Source organism: Dermacentor silvarum, chromosome 7 (assembly GCF_013339745.2).
Source record: "Dermacentor silvarum isolate Dsil-2018 chromosome 7, BIME_Dsil_1.4, whole genome shotgun sequence".
Taxonomy (NCBI): domain Eukaryota; kingdom Metazoa; phylum Arthropoda; class Arachnida; order Ixodida; family Ixodidae; genus Dermacentor; species Dermacentor silvarum.
In genome coordinates this window covers 118,111,452-118,125,935 of record NC_051160.1, presented here as the reverse complement: position 1 = coordinate 118,125,935, position 14,484 = coordinate 118,111,452, and the positions used below count along the sequence as shown (strand labels likewise).

The 14,484-nt window shown below is 45.3% G+C and overlaps 1 long non-coding RNA gene across 1 annotated transcript; it reads left to right on the top strand.

Annotated features, from left to right (window-relative positions):
• The first annotated feature begins 10,318 nt into the window (after positions 1-10,318).
• LOC125946942 (uncharacterized) lies at positions 10,319-14,201 on the top strand. The gene is made up of 3 exons (XR_007468009.1): positions 10,319-10,428; positions 12,726-12,760; positions 14,078-14,201. It is a non-coding gene; the product is annotated as an uncharacterized LOC125946942 (long non-coding RNA).
• The last annotated feature ends 283 nt before the right edge of the window (positions 14,202-14,484 follow it).

Below are 14,484 nucleotides of genomic sequence, written 5' to 3'. Positions count from 1 at the left end.
ACCAGCACCGTTGCCTGCCCGTGACAGTAGCAAGCGAGAGTCATAAATATCTATCAATTCGGCCCGAAAAGGCCCACCTGAGCCCTGTGCCATGTCGGGACATGACGTAGATTCTGTTCCATTCTGAAACCAGACCCCTCTGAGAAAAACTGACTTCTGCTGTGAGAAAACAACCACAAATGTAGCATTTTGAACTCAAGTCCCCTGCGGCAGCATGCATTTGGGTGGTGAACACGTAAACCATTGTGCTATGGAGAAACTTATGGTGTCGGTGATTTGTTAGCTCATCCAACCCGGAGGGCAAAATGGGAAGCCTCTTGCAGGAGACATGGACGGCGCTGTGTTCGTCGTAATTAAGTTATTCTTGATTTTCTGGTGGCGTCAGCTGCGATATCTCGGTGCTATTGAAAAAAAAGGAAAACTCTAGAGCCGCAGTAATTGATAAAGTCTCATCATATTTTTGCCGCTTTCTTTTGTTGCCAGCTTGCAGCAAGTGAACGAATATCACAATTCACCAATCTACAGCCTGCAAACGTCATCAGTGGTCCCAAAGAAGTCACCTACAGCGGGCTGCTGAGCCTGTTTCTGAGACTGCATCGGGCCTTCGGTGGCATGTACTTCTCGGGTGACCTTCCAGGAGGTATACGTGGGGAATATGTGACGTGAAAGTTGGGGCTCACGGCAGCACTGCACGTTGGATGTAGGCAGTGTTGGAGAAAGACAGAGAAAACGCACGAAGATATAGCGAGACATTGAACTGTTTTATTGCGTTTTGTCTGCCTCCGTTGTCTTGCCGCTATAATCTGGTGTACTGTGGAAGCACTTTGAGATGAGCATTTAACAAGAAAATGGATACACAACAGCTGTGTGCGTTTCAATGTCCTTCCAACGATTATCCTTATCGAATACTTAGTTATACTTGATGTTTGTGTATTCGGTAAATCAATTGACGCAATGAAGCTTAGGCACTGAGAACAAACAATTGGTTATCTCGTCTACGAAGAAAGGCGGATACTCGCACTGCATAAAATTAGGCGGCGCCATTGCACAATTTGTAAGATAGGGTGCGTTGTTCACGAACACGCAAAGGCATATAGTCATGTGCTTAGTATCATCGCCTTACTTTTGGTTAGTTGCATATCTCTGAAGCAGTGGTTAGCCGGTGAAAGCGGTCACCAAGGAAAGGTGTGAGAACATTCATGCGCGTCCGTATTTACTTCGTTAGCATTTCCCGCGTATTTTTATTGTAACATTCCATACAGGGTGCCCCAGATACGTTTAGCGAAGGTTGTAAAATATGCCGAAGCATTATAGCAAGACGCGACCAAAGGCATTGTATATTTTGCATTCCGCTTAAATGCAATAGAACGGAATCACTAACGAACGTAGGAAGTATTATATAGATCTGCCTTCTCGATAACGTTTTAGAATGTTTTGCCTAATCTGCAACAGCAGTGTCCTGGTGAACCCTTGTGACACGGAGCCCTTCTTCGGCGTAAACAAACTTCTGTGTATTTTGTACGTATCATGAACAAATGACTACGCAAAACTAGAGCCACAGGGTGTAGGTTGCAGGGAAGTTGTTCGTAATAGGAGGGCGGTTCCCGTCGTGAAATACTGCCGGTGTCGCAGAGCGAACAGCAAGAGGGATCCTTCAATGGTGGCGATTATTATTTTCTCTTCCGTTCCCAGACTGCTATGACATGAAGGTGACAGAATACACCAAAGTACCGCCTCCCCTGACCATCAGCGCGCGGAACCATACGTACACCAGTGGTCTAGAGGCGGCTGTGACGAAGTTGCACCGAGGTTTAGGAAGCATGCTGGCGTCAACCGACATACCCCAAGGTACACGCGATGAATCTTCATTCAAATAACTTTGTGAGTGCCCTGGGATTGTTAGGAATAAATAGGTCGTGGAAATTAAAATTGCGCGAAGAGAGAAATATACAAAGGCGAACAAAGCTAAATACGAGGCGTTGTTCTGTGTTTCCCTGCCTTCGTATTCTTCGTGCCAGAAACAGGTGATTAGTGATTAGCGCCACAACCCAGAGACGAGGACGTGCGAAGTCGAGACAGACACAATTACGTCGCGCGTTTCTATGTAGTACCCACAAGTTCAGAACCGAATACTTGCAAAATTTTTCGCGATGATTAGACGTTCGGCACCGAAAACGTTGCGACAAATTTACATGCACGGAAAACCAATCTACTATCTAATTAGCGGACAGAGTCGGTACTTCTTATGGCATGAAATTTTAGCGGGTAGCGCAGTTGATTGTTCGCGCGGAAATCTGCAGACACCCTCTGGGCGAATAACGATAAGGATATAAAACGGTTCAAGGAGAGACTGAAGATGGTGAAAAAGAAATGGAACCCACATCGCTATTCCTAAGCTAGGGTGGTTTGGAACAACTTGCAGGGGTGGCCAATGACGGAAGAGTTCTCGCAATTCAAACTCAATAAAGGTCAGCCTACACATCTCACGAACACAGGGATAACGATTAGCATATATCACGTGACGTTCGCAATTTCACTGTGTGCATCAGGTTCTTCGAACTTTCTTGCGCAAATGTGTTGTCCAGCACACATTTCTAGCCTGTCCAAGAAGACGACGGGGCCATTGGCTGTCGCAATACGGGCCTGTATTAATTAACCGAAATTCCTTTGTGCGAGAAGGTTTCCTCATTGGCCGGTGTTTCCACAGTATTTATTTATTATTTATTTTATTTATTATTTATTATTATTTATTATTATTTTATTATTTATTATTTATTATTTTATTATTTATTATATTTATTATATTTTATTATTTTTTATTTATTTATTTATTTATTATTTCCACAGTATTTATTTTTATATAGAGAACAGCAATTATTTGATTAAACGATCTCCTTGGTGATGACCGACGCCACATAATTAGCTTACGTATTACGGAGATTGGGAAATGGAAAAACGCGTGATCAGCGCAGATTTGAAAACACGGAGTAGACGTAGGCGAAAAAAGTTAGCGTAGCTTGCAGGGGAGGCGCAATGCTAAAGAAACAAGAGATGATGGGCACCTAGCTAGTCTGCTTTTGGGCTAGGCTAAGTGCTACCAAGTCATTCCATGTATCTTTCGGTATTAATTGAATATTGATGAATTATTTATTAGCTATTGATTGGCTATCGATTGGCTAGCGCAAGGTATTGGCCACGTATTTGGGCTAGGCTAACCGCTACCAAGTCATCCCCCGGATTTTCTTTGAATCAGTATTGATCGATATCGATAAGCTATTGATTGGTTGTCATGTGGCTATCGCAAGGTATTGACCACGTATTTGGGCTGGCTATACACTACCAAGTCATCCCCTGTATATTCCACAATTTAGTGAAAATTGATCTATTATGGATTAGGCATTGATTGGCTATCGCAAGGTATTGGCCATGTATTTGGGCTAGGCTAGTGGTCACTGCCTGAGATCTCTTTATGCTTAAGCGCGCGTGACACAACGCTCGGTAATTTAATTACCGGGCGAAGGCTTACTGCAGTATTAATTGTCGATAAAACTACGAACCTTACCACGTGTATTCTTGTGATATTTTGCCACCTATAGACCTTTTCACAAACCGACGTTTGAGCAGCGCCATTTGCCGACGCGGGCGACGTCTAGCGTCAGAACATGTTATGCCGCCGGTTTGGACTGTGCGCCTTACGAGAGAGCAGGCCGGCCGCACTTCGGTTGTGTGATCTTCGCCGTGCATTATTTCGATTGTTTTCTTCCGTTTCGCTTGTCTTGTGCGGCTTGACTTGTTACATGTGTCACGTGCTCGCGTGAGCGCTCAGTGTGGTGTGCCATGGCAACAGCAAGCCCAGCCAGTGCCAGTGGATGTGGTGTTTCGTCGTCGGTAGCGGCGGCAGCTGCGTCTGCTTCGTCGAGACCTGAAGTGATAATCAACGGTATATTTCATTGTTATTGCTGGGCACATGTGACTGTATCGTCGATTGAATCTGATCACCATTACGTTTCGCGGTTGAGTGTTGCCTCATTCAGCAAAACAGGCGCGTACGTAGCTGTCGGGCAATGCTTAGAACCAGGCGCCGGCGGCCTGACGACGCGTGTCAGTGGTTGGTAGATATGCGGTGGTTACTCCGTACGCTTCCAACGCAACTGAACAGCTCAATCATGCAAAATTTATTGGATCTGGTGCGGTGCCGTGTGCTTATAACCAAATGTGAAAACATAAGCGTGGCGATCGAGCAGCGCGGTACCTGCAGCGAACCGACGCGCGACAGTGATCACAGATGCCAGCGCAACTGATACAGCCCAGGTGCTAGATTTTTATTTTTAGTATTTAGTAGTTATTTATTTATACATACTCTCAATCCCAATAGGGATTATAAAAGGACTTGTTTTATGAGATATTTGTTTACCTATTTTTTACGTTTGTTTACCTGGAATGGCTTTTCTTTCGAATGTCTAAATTTGGAACAAGCTTCGCTCACGGTGAACCTTAACGTAAATCGTGCGCGAAGTTTGTATTGAAGATACGACGTACGGAAGGAATTGTTCATGTGCGCTATCTCTGAACCGAAATAAGCCAATAATATTGCAGCGTTAGGGCCATCTCTGCTCTTTCTCTAGTTTCTGTACAATGTTCATAATAAAGTAATGTCGAGTCTCAACAATTGTCGAATAAATACATATGCATATGACTGTAAACCACTACTGACCGTGAGTGAAAAGCGCTTAGTGGTCAGCGAAGCAGTCTCTGCACGCACGTAAGTATTTCACTTGATCGACTGTGCGAATAATTTATTTTTTTCGTTACTGTTATTCTTGCAAGCATGATGCTATTGTCCGCGCGTACCCATGCGAATACCATTTTTTACGTTCTAACTTGCGCGGGCTCATTTAGCGCATTTCTACGCTATGCACAGTTAGCGCATTACGGTTCCCGAACTCTAGCACTGGTGCTAGGCCGCGCTGATGAGGTTGACACGTTCGTTTTTGCATTCTCTTGCTGCCCGAGCACATAGACAACGCTCAAAGATGGGCGAGCTCGATGCAGCACCACACTGTTGAAGTTATTAACTTGATGGGCAGGGCCGCGCAGGGTGCGTGTGAACGCAGAGACAATGTTTTGGTAGACACAGGGTCTGCATACATCTTCCATAGGACACGATTTTTCCAGATAGTTGCGAAGTGTATTTACCGACTAGTTCTCTCGCAGAGTGCTTCAATTTGTCTTATACCGGTGTTACACGGCCACTTTTGATAGCGATCGAGAACGATCTGGATCGGAATGTTCGACCGCGATTGGCTCCCTTCCGCAGATTGAGCAAAAAAGCCAATCACGACCAAGAAATTTGACCCAGATCGGCCTCGATCACGATCAAAAGTGCGCCGCGTGGCCCCCGTATAGGCACTGGAATGAAGTCGTGTTTGAAAGAATAACAACTGTAACCTCTGCCACTACATACGAGAAAATATTGCATCGAAGAGCTGACAATTCTCGCAACCTATTGGGAAATGTGCCGAAAAAGGTTTACCAAAATGCGTTATTTTACTGATGTGTGCATTGGTTCACATTAGACTGGAATGCCAAGTCCTCAGGTGATGCAGGAAACTGGCGAAACGTGATGAACATATCACATCCGCAGTGGTCTCGCGGAGTGCTGTGTTGTGGACACACTTAGTCCCCAAAATCGTTATTTTCCGCTGGTTGTTTGTGCACCCATAAACTGCACAGTGCTGGCCTGTAGCCTTTTGATGAGTATATATGTCATTATTTACGAGCGTAAGTCATTCGTGACCAAAAAAAACGGAAACATCGAAGGAAAGCTACCACTCCGCAATGCAAGCGCAAGGCAAGCTCACAGTCCAGACCGAACAGGCAACACTGACACATACTCTCCACGCCAGACCGTCGGAAGCGCCCTCGTGAAAACGTCTATATCAGTGCTTTTCCTTCAACTGCGACTGTATTTTGTAAATGTTTCCCTCATTAGCGCGCGTGATACTATGCTCGTTAATTTAATCAGTAAGCGAATGCTTACTGCAGTTTACATGATCGATAAATCTACGAACCTTACTTACGCATATTCGTGTAGTACTTTGCCACTCGTATCATTGCTTCGCCTCTCTGACGAAGCTGCGACTATTTTGTGAATGTTCGTGTCATTAGCACTAATTTCGCACAACCTTCGCGCAGAGCCGTAGTTGAGAAACCGCCTGGCGTTATGACAGCTTCAACGTGAGGCCTTCTTCCGTTCGTGGTGCTGCTTCTCGGAGGACTCCTCGTGTCTACACCTTCCGCGGACGCTGACAGTGAGTCACGTGCTTATAACTTTTGTTCGCGAAAAGAAAAATGGCTATCTCTTGGAGAATCGCGCTCGTAACTACAAAGAAGACTATTTCTCATCAAGAGTTCGGCATCAGATGTTCGGCATCAGTTCGGCATCAAAGCTTCTGCTTCAGACGAAACTGTCATATTTAATTGAATTTGGCACGTTTACTTGCTAAACGCAGGATCCTACTGTACTCGCGTTTATTTTCATGTTTACTCTCGTATTCAGGCACTCTGGCAGTACTTGGGGTTCAGCCAGTTGATGCGTATTGCTAAAATTGGTGAGACAAACGGCAATATAAAGAAAGTAGAATGCATGCCAGAAGTGGGCATGTTGCTTATATACAATGGATATAAATGAATACATGCTATATGAATATACGTCAATACATGCTACAGCCTCTTCAAATGTAACTAGGCATGCTCAAAGATTGTCGTGTCTCTTTATGTCCTGGTTGAATTCGCGCCATAGCATCTTTGAGGATTCGGCGTTTTTATATTTTTTGGCGATAGTGTTGTATCAATGATTGTTCCAATTATTTCAAAACGCTAGCTACCATTACCGAAGCACAGCATATATGTGGTCTCCTGCAGTGGCGTAGCCAGAAATTTTATTCGGGGGGGGGGGGGGGGGGGCTCAAGTTGCAGCGCGGCCTCCTCCTTATAGAATTTGTCGAGGGATCAAATACATGAATAATAACTGCATTGCCAATGCCATTGTCTATTAGATGCTGCAAATGAATTATTGAACGCTACGCACTGTCAAGTAAAATATGTATTTTCTCATAAACGAATATATTCGTATGTCCCAAAAATTGTGGCAGTAATAACTGATACCAATGCTGCCACGTTTTTCTTTCTCTAGTAAATAATGAAATAAAATATCACACGAGCTTTAGAACTATATAAGTTCGAAACCAGCAACGCAGTGCACGCAGCTTATATGAAAAACGTAAAGTCCATGAAATGAATAAGTTGAGGACAAATATTTTGATGAATCTTTGGCCTTCAAGAACCTTGTTTACATTTTTGCACATATGCAAGGGCTAGGAAAAAACCTCAATGACGCTGTCCTTAGTTGCAATGGATTGTGCAGGAGCAGGAGTTACCGGTCGTGTATTGTGAGTAGTTGAACCGAAATTGAAGTCGCAATAGTGAGTGCATATAAAAGCAGGAGTTCTGCAAATATACATTAGAAATGCGAAGATAGAATGGAATATATAAATGCCAGATACAACTCGCTAAAGGGCAATAAAGAGTCGCTGGAAACAAAGTTCACTGCTTGTATACACAAAACCTAGCAACAAGATATTTAAATATATGTCTAAGTCTCCAATAGATGTACGCATTTAAGCAAACGTCACTATATATAATGCGTCAAACAAGACAAATAAGCATGTTGCGCAGTCACAGATAGTAAACTTAGCGCACAGAAAGGCAGATAATCTAGGCAAGAACAAAACTATGACCGCAGAAATCGTGATATGTACTCGGGCCATGCGGCGGTCGCGACAGCGCCATATGGGTAGAATAATAGAACAATAATGCAGAAATCAGTACGAAAATGTGTAATTTAATAGCCTGCACAGCGGCAACAATTATTCTGCACCCAAAATTAAAGGAGGGTATTGCTTCCTTTCAAAAATAGCTAAAAAGGAACGAAAAGAATAAACGAAAGCCACAGACGATGCGGCAAGTTGAAGTACCCAATATCCGAGTGTGTTTTTGGCAAACGCCGCATGGGCCGGGCTTTCAATGAGCCAGGTCGGTCAAAATTAGTTATTGATGTCCTCGTAATTTTCGTATTCGCATCTTAATTTTGATCATGATGCTAACTGCTAGAATAAACGGCTAAATTTCTGCGGTTTTAAAAGCTAACGAACAGTCAAACGTTTTCATAATTACGAGCTCATGGACCTGGAGGAACAGAGCTTTTTACTTGCATTGATTTTTGCTGCTTCGCTATCTAAAGGACAAACTTCTCTCGGCGGGGAAGTTGAGCGAAGCGGTCAATGACTTCGGACACGTTGATACCGACGTCTCTGTGGGTGCATAGAAGCGCCAGCCTAACCATGCGTTCCACAGACATTGTAGAGCGCAAGTAGTTTCTTTTAGTAAACTCTTGTTAAAAATATTTTATCTGCGCTGGCCGTGGTCACTGGAAGGGTGACTAGAATCTGCAGCAGTTTCTACGCATGTATATAGAACCTGCAGTCGGCAATGAGAGAGGGCATCTATTCCGGTGCTAAAACCTAAAACACTCCCTCGTTGTCGTTGGCATCCTTGTATAGGTACCTTGCACAAACAGTAGGCTGTTCGATTCCAGCGATGTCCATCGTTTCGTCAGGAAGTATGGAGAAGCAGCCTGCTTTTTCAACTAGGCTTTCTTTGAAAATTTCACCACAAATTCCTATAATTTGGTTTTGTACATGAGGGCTTAAATACGAGGCATTACTGGGGCAACTTTAAAAAAGGTTCTTCAGATATATGTATCTCTACAATCAGCTGGCATGCGAAGCAGTGCTCTGAAAATACCTGTATTTTCAGCGGGGGCTATGCTTAAATCCATAGGGCCACGGTCCCTGTGGCCACGGAGACCTTGTCGCCCGCAAAAAGAATTTCCTCAATAATAGGCCTCAATAATAATAATTTCCTCAATAATAAACTTTCTTCTGTTTTCTCATACTTTGCCTGCCCTGGTCCTGCTGATCGATCACATTGGGACTCCTTCCTGAAAATGTTTGGAGAAGATTATCAGCTACCATCTCCCAGTCACGGTGATATTTAGTCTTTTCGTGGGTGTGGAAGAATGCCAGCGCGTGATTTCATTTCTGGAACGGCTTGGACACGAGGGCTGCAGTGGACGCATGTAGGCCCAAGTTTATGAGAGCATTAACCCCATAAAGTTCCAGAATTGAAAATTTAAAGCACGCCTGTGGAAATGTCATAGCACCTTTCGCGTCAAACGTTTACGAGAACATTATACCTATAAAGTTTTGGAATTGAAATCCATACACTCCGTAGATTTCGCGGCCGCTGCGAGATGCCTCAACACGCCCGGTCGTTATCGAAGAGCCCTTGAAAGTTTGTGCTCGGATGGGGCTCCTTGCGTTATGTGACTCCAGGTGCAAGGGCGTTGCCACGAAATCCAGCCCGAGTTCGCAATGTTCGTGCGGACACGTATTTTCGAGCGTGAAAAAGACATTGTAGACAGAATCCAGAATGATACCCGGCGTCGGTGGTAGGTTTGGTCGGCGGTGCATGCCGGCACGAAAAAATTTCGGGGTGGGCTGAAGCCCCATCAACCCCCCTCTTCCCTGGCTACGCCCCTGGTCTTTTGTGTACCAACACAGTCTAAGCCTTCGTAGCCTACAAGTCGAGAAAGGGTGCGACGAAGTCCGCTTAGATTATTCCAGATCTTTGTTGCGTAGGAGAAATCGATTCTAACGGGAGACTACCAGCACCGTTCACTGCCCGTGTCAGTAGCAAGCGAGTCATAAATCTCTATGAATTCGGCCTGAAAAGGCCCGCCTGAGCCCTTCCATGCCCGGGACATGACGTAGTTTCAGTTCTATGATGAAAGCAGATGCCTCCAAGGAAAAAACCACAACTGTAGCATCTTGAACTCACGCCTGCTGTGGCAGCATGAATTTAGGTGGTGAAGGCGCTAACCACTATGCCATTGCGAAGCCTAAGTTCTTGGTAATTTGTGAGCGCCCCACCTCTCTGACAGTTGGGGCGTCAGTTCATGCCTCCCGGAGGCCAAAACAGGCAGCATTATGCAGAAGACACGCACGGTGCTTTGAGCGTTGTGAATAAGTTATTCTTGATACGACGGTGGCAAAAACAAAAGAGCTGCTCTGGCAAAAACAAAAGAGCCATCCAGAGTCGGGAAAATCGATAAAGTGTGATGATTTTTTTCCCGCTTTCTGATGTCGCCAGGCTGTAGCGAGTCGAAGAAGACCATGTTCACAAAGGTGCCCTCTACCAACGTGATCAGCCGTCCTGAAGAAGTCACTAAATGCGCGCTGCTGCAGCTCTATGTTGGTCTGCATCGACGCTTCGGGGACATGTTGTTCTCGAGTGACCTCCCAGAAGGTATGCGGAAACATCGACGTCATTGTTGGGGCTTGATGCAGCAATACATGCTTTGTGTAGGAAGTGCGCGAGGAAGACAGAGAAAACGCACGAACTTATAGCACGACAGAGCCGCGTTTTTGGTTTCGCCTGCCTTGGTTGTCTTCCCGCTATAATTTGGTGCATTGTGGAAGCACCTTGAGAAGAGCACAGATGGGTACACAACCGATGTGCTGGTTTCAATGTCGTGCGAAGAACTGTGCTAACACAATACTTATTTGCTCTTGCTGTTTGCAATAGTGGTGAAAAAATTGTCGCAATAAGGTTTAGCCACTGAAAACAAATAATTCGGCTAGGCTAAGCGCTGCCAAATGATCCACAGCATTGGCCGGAATATTGATTATTTGTCGATTATCGAGTAGCTACTGATAAGCTCTCAGTTGGCTATAGGAAGGCATTGGCCACGTATTTGGGCTAGGCTATGCACTACAAAGTGTTTTTTAATCACTTAGCCGGGAGCCCAGCATCATTAGTGATAACAGTGCTTTGGTATTGTGGAACGCCCTAGAAGCCCAATTCACACGTGCGTGCCTAAATTATTTTCATTGCGCGCTCAAGCATGACACGTGATAACGGAAGGCTAAAATTTGGATATATCCGCAGACAGGAGCTGCACGTCCACGTGGCCTACTTGAATCACAGTTATGAATCACGGATGAAGCAAAGCTAGCACTTTATGTACAAAACTACGTGTTCTCGTGGACATCATTTGGGCAACGTGTTCAGTGTGCCATTTGCACGCTGTATACGGTACACTTAAGACGGCCCTGAGAGGTGCACCCGACAAAGGTATACCCGGCAAAAAAACAAGGTCTGAATGGTGTGGCCATAATAAAAAACAAAAGTGTTGCAGAATGCTGCTTGCGAAGGTCAGAAGCAGCGCTCGATGCTTCTGAACGAGACTAAACCACTTTGGATTTAAAGAGAGTGAGAAAAAAACGACATTATTCCATAGGAAAATAAATAAACCGCCTTACTACACCACTACCGTCCCAGTGTTTTGTATTTCTATGGGAGTGCTTTTACAGACGTCGTTTAAGCAAGGATGAAATTGAAACGATGCGTATTGCAGAACTTTCAAGAGCAAATTATTCACCTTTATGACTGCCAATGTTTTCTGTCTGTCCGTCTGTTCGTCCGTCCGTCCCTCCGTCCGTCCAATCTAATCTAATCTCATCTAATCTAATTAAGACGGTATTTCACTGGAAGATAGAGACGTTAGGTGGTCGAAGTAGCCGAAAAAGATATGGTGGTGGAGACACCGTTTCGACAGCGGGACTTGCACCCGCCATAGTAACGGTAATGCACGTGTAACTCACAGCTCACTCCCTATTGCTAATTGGGGGTGTGAAAGGACAAGCTCTTGCGCAGCGTAGGTAGAGCAAACGTCTAACACCGGTATTCTAGAAACGTTACAACACTCCCCAACACTCCCCCTCGACTCCCCAAGAAAGTATGTAGCAGTGCCACTGCTCCAAAAGTGTGGTCACCGTGTTTCACGATCCCACACGGGAATTCTTGAAGTGGCTAGCATCTTCATCAGTCGAGGTACGGCGCGTGTGCTCAACTCGGTTCAATGGAGGAAGAGCTTCAAGTCGAGGCACCGTTTGAGAATACTGGGGTAGACGTTCAACAGACGAAAGAATGGCAAAATGTGGACTTTGTGTTTAGTTACGATGCTGCTGTTGGTTCATTCGGGAAACGGCGGCAAGAAAAACAGAATCCACACTTGCGAACAGACGTTGTGAACCCCACGGCAGTCGTAGCTCTCCCCGAAAACGATAAGAAAATATGTGGCTCAGGCATAGTAAAAATAAGGCGCAATAACGAAGAAATCAAAAGCTCGTAATACGAATCGAGTTAAAGCAAAGCCAGCGTTAAGGGGGAGGGTGGCGTCTTCAAAACCAGCCAGCCAGGAATGCGCTCGAATGCCGCAGCTGCATTGGAATGAGGTTATGAGTGAGCAAACGGACCCCGAGTACTTCCGATGCTGCATAGTCTTTTTCTCTTTAACACTTCTGGTACTCTTGCCCCACTTGCGTCAGTTTATTGTGCTTGTCCTCCGCCATTCAATGTCGGGGGACGGCGTTCCACCTAAAAGTAAGCGTTACTAATGAGAGCAGCTAGTGCCGTGAGGAAGTCAAGACCACGTGACGAGAAACGCTGTTTCTAGCAACGTTCTTTGTTCGACCGCTTTTGATTTTCTTTATATGACGCCTTTTGCGTATCATTCTCTCACTATCTCTCTCATTTCGCAGGCATCAAGGAAGAGGGAGAGCTTGACCCAAAACTCGTGAGTATCGCAATGACAAGCATTTTGTGTGAAAAGGAATGTCGACATCTTCGCTAAAGTGACATCATGCATTGCCCCCGAAATGAATCTTCGCATATGAAACAAGTCTGGTACATTTGCCGTTATCGAACCGCATAATACCTACTCTGGTTGCTTAGTGACTTTGGCGTGGCGCTGATAAGCACGAAGTCGTGGGATGGAATCCTGCCCGCGGCAGTCGGATTTCGTTGGGGCGAATTGCAAAAAAAAAACGCCCGTGTAACGTGCATTGGGCAGACGTTCAAGAACCACAGTCGGTCAAAAGCCGTAGTCGGGCGTGCCATTATCATAGATCTTGGCTTTGGCAGGTCAGAGATGAGAATTTAATTTAAGAAATAGTGTTAGCAAACCAGAAACCTTCCCCTGGTCCGAATAACTGCCAACCTTGTGCTTGGTTCAGTTGATAAGCGGCTGTGGGGGTCTCAACTGTGCAAATAAAGTTAGGCCTTTCAGGAAGCAGCGGAGCATCAGGGGCCAGATTCACACAGCTTTTCTTTCGTAAGTTCCCTTTGCCATTGGCGGGCCACTATCGCTAATGATATGTCTGGCATCCACATGGGCCAAATTATTTTTTACGAAAAATTCTAGCGTAAGAAGTTTTTGGTAATTCGGGCCCAGAATTGTCCTTCAGAACAATACTGATATCAGAATAAGCAAATGTCGCTATGACGTGTGCGAATACATCGCCCACTTTCCTGGCCGAAGGAGACACCGGTCTCCTAGCGTAATCATCTGCAGAAATCGCGATTCCGATAGCATGCTAGGAAGAAGTGAGCGTATTTGCATTCACACGAGCACAAAAGGACACGCATGCGCAATGCCATGTCTAGACACCCGGTGCTTCCTTCGTCAGAGGGCTTGAGAATTCAGTACGGTGCACGCTCGTTAATCCCGTAATATTTCGTCCCCACCTGTACCTGTCAGTTTCGCCAACTGAGTGTATGCAGGCTATTTACAGACAGCAACAGTTAGCAAGCCATTTGAATTGGTTCTTTTTTATTTCAATTTACTACAAATCTGGCTCAATTGACGAACAATTAACTGCCAGGCTTTACGTGCGAGTGCTGCCTGCCACAGGCTGCCCATTCATTTCGTGGTCAAAAACTTCTAGACTGTCTTTCCACTGACTGTCCAAATGATTTCGTTGTGTGAAAGTAAGTCCGACGGTTTACTCCGTCAAGCAATACATCCCTTTATGCAGCGCAAATCCATTCGCTGTGCCCTGAGTGTTCCTGATGCTCACGACTGCTTGCATGTGTTCACTGCACTCCTGTGCAGCTGTTTCAGCTTGTACTACAGTCGCACGGCCTGCTAATCATCGTCTTTGTGCTGTTGCTGGCCGAGGCCGTGCCGCTCGTCGGATTGGCTGTTCTGTGGAAGTGCTGCATGGAGAGGCCAGACGAGAAACAGGTCCAATCCACCAGGGCGACAGATTTCGTAGACAAGACCACATTCGCCTTCTGGATATTGGTCATGTGCCTTATGTAAGCTGGGCGCGGTCGCGTGCGTGCTGGACAAAAATATTTCTGGCTAGATTTTTGAATGAACTGTGTATGTTCACAAAAGTGTTTCCAATAATTGCTAAACATAAATAGTGCACATTTAACATACGTCTGTGAGGTTAGGGCAAGGAATAATTTGAGAGGGAAATAATGTCTGCGTACTTCATCAATTTGTATGGCCGG